Raw genomic sequence first — 2,878 nt, 5'->3', positions numbered from 1 at the left:
TGAGGAATACATGTGTCCCTATGTGTGATGCTCCATCATATTTAAGGGACACAAACTTACTGTAATAAAAAATTATTTATTTCCTAATGTTTGCTGCAGTAAACTTGCTGATGTGTAAGTAAATACACAGTTTGCCACATATATACATTATTATACACATTCTTTGTTTTTTGGTTAAAAAGTTCTTATTTGTTGGTTTCTGCATCATGTGTAATAACATTCTTACTAATTTTTAACACACACAAACATGTCCCTACAATAATGACATTCATTTTGTCAATGTTTTTAAAAAAATACAATGCCAACATATTAAAAGCTTTTTACGCAACTCAATTGTGTTCTTCTTGTAATGTTGTATAGAGAAGAAAGGTAAAATAGTTATCAATAACATTGTAATTTGGATTGTCTGCAGGAAATGAGAATGATTGGAATCTAGAAAGAGTAATGATTAGAAAAAAATCAAGTGGTCTGGTTACTTCCTGCTAATATGTATGTGGCTGCCTGGCAATGATTGTGTGTGCAGGAGAGGAGAATGATTGGAATCTAGAAAGAGTAATGATTAGAAAAAAATCAAGTGGTCTGGTTACTTCCTGCTAACATGTATGTGGCTGCCTGGCAATGATTGTGTGTGCAGGAGAGGAGAATGATTGGAATCTATAAAGAGTAATGATTAGAAAAAAATCAAGTGGTCTGGTTACTTCCTGCTAACATGTATGTGCGGCTCCATCAACATTTCCCTCCTCCAATACAATTTTTTTTTGGAAAGAATAAATGTGCGTACAAATTTTATGTTGTTGTTTGTACCACTTATAATTAATGATGTATAAATTGTCAAGGAGCTAAGTGTTATATATATTTTGCCAAACATACACTTAATAACTATTTAGAGTTAGTTATCAGAAATGTCTAATTTGTTTTTTTTCACGTTTTTTTGGGTGGCTGCTTGTCCTGCCCTTTGCCTTTAGCACTGTCATGTTGTCGTGCTCTGGTGGAGCATCTTGGTGGTGATTAAACTGGCGTGATATTTGGAGTAGTCGTACCAGAACTGCTGCTTGTTTGCTGTTGGTGCATGGATCTGAGTGTTTCATTCAGGTTAGTGAGGGTGGCATTGAGTTCACGTGTAGCAGCATTTTGATTGTCTACAATTCGGAATAAACTTTCATTAATCTTTTGATTGTTTTGAAAAATGTTCATATAACTTTGCTGTTGTCTGTGCTGTTCTTCCATTAGTCTGTGCTGTTCTTGCATTATGCGCTGTAAGTTGCCCATGACCTGTGTAATGTCTGTACGCATGAGTTCCATGGTATTGCCAATTCTGGTTGTTTGTTCATTTTGTCGACGATTTCTTGATATTCTTCTGAGGTGACATGGTAGGCTTGCAAACATTTGCGTCTGCCTATGCAGGCAATCTTCATTAGTGGCCTGCTGTCTAGCCCAAATGGTCCAAAACACCTGATCAGGGCCTTGTGTTACTGGTGTTGTTGGGCTGTGTTGTGGTGGTGGTGTGCTTTGCTGTGGTGGTGTACTCACAGGTGCTGGGGGGCTAATTCCTTGGCTTAATGGCTGCATTTCTAAGATGTTTGTCTCCTCCATGTCACTGTGTTGCTGTTGTTGCGGAGGGATGCTGTTCCCAGGACTAGAAGCTGAAATGTTAAACAAATCTCCGTTAGCTATCCATATGTTTGAGAAATGTAAACAAATCACTACACATGGAACACATGTCATTCACTGTTGCTTTCAAATATTCTGCCTAGCAACATCATCACTCATAACTTAAATACATACATATGCCTGTTTGTGGCAAATGTGTCTGGTTACTTAATTGTGTAAGCAAACACTTTAGTTTTATTGTAGCTCACACATACTCCATCATAAAAACACATTGGAATCCATAATGTGTTACCTTATAGCTTTGAACAAACAAACATAGTAATATTTTTATATGTATTTTGCAATGTTACCTCAAACACACGTGAAATTTGGAAATCAACCTTACTTTTTTTTTTTTAAACATGATTTTTTGTTGCAGCATCTTACACACAATGTGATACTGTATGGCTCAAGTGGACATACATATCTTTACTGGATGTGGACAAGGCCATTTAGCTTGGATTCCATTTCAGGTTTTACTTACTGCGGTAAGTATCTAAGTTTTTGATGTGTTTTCACTTAATGCGGCTAAGAAAAAGTTGGATTACGTTCAGAAATTGTTTACATTTATTTCAGTTTGATACTCACAATCAAGATGAGGGGAGTGTGGATGACGTCTTGGAGGTGTGTCCAAAATTTGGAGTGGGGGGACAGAACATACGGACGATAATCTTCGTGGCAGGGTAGCCTGCTGTGGTTGGCCCTGGACATACGACCTTGCTTTCTTTTCGGCCACAGGTTTTTTGTGGTGATGTCTTACAGAAGTCCCACTTCTGCTGCTCCATACTTCTTTTGATGGACCTATTAATGAAAGTGCAATTTTGTTTTGGCCATTCCTTTACAAACATACCCTATACTACAATGGACACTTTACCTGCTTCTGCAGCATCATCATCATCATCAGATGTGATAAGAGTTACTGGCCGACGAGTAGTACTGCTTTTTTCAAACACTATATAAAAAAAATAAAAAAATATTCATGCTATTGTTGATACATCCACCCATTATGCTTATAAACATTTATTCTTTAAGAAATGCTTGCTTTATTTATAATAAAAACATAAGGACCGGAAACAAAAAATACAATACATAAAACTATAAACATTGTCCAATAGACATATGCACTATGGAAAAATCAATACAGGAAAACATGTACAGGACACCGACATAGGCCAGAAGTAAAAAAAAAAAAAGAAAAAAAAAAAGATTACCAACCAAAAACACACAC

The 2,878-nt window shown here is 36.4% G+C and overlaps 1 long non-coding RNA gene across 1 annotated transcript; it reads right to left on the bottom strand.

Moving 5' to 3' along the window:
• Positions 1 to 1,448: 1,448 nt before the first annotated feature.
• Positions 1,449 to 2,604, bottom strand: LOC134928975 (uncharacterized). The gene is made up of 3 exons (XR_010178177.1): positions 2,525 to 2,604; positions 2,239 to 2,451; positions 1,449 to 1,643 (listed from the first exon to the last, which is right to left on the bottom strand). It is a non-coding gene; the product is annotated as an uncharacterized LOC134928975 (long non-coding RNA).
• Between the last annotated feature and the right edge of the window lie 274 nt (positions 2,605 to 2,878).

This window comes from Pseudophryne corroboree, chromosome 5 (genome assembly GCF_028390025.1).
Source record: "Pseudophryne corroboree isolate aPseCor3 chromosome 5, aPseCor3.hap2, whole genome shotgun sequence".
Classification (NCBI taxonomy): domain Eukaryota; kingdom Metazoa; phylum Chordata; class Amphibia; order Anura; family Myobatrachidae; genus Pseudophryne; species Pseudophryne corroboree.
This window is presented reverse-complemented; position numbering and strand designations above follow the sequence as displayed.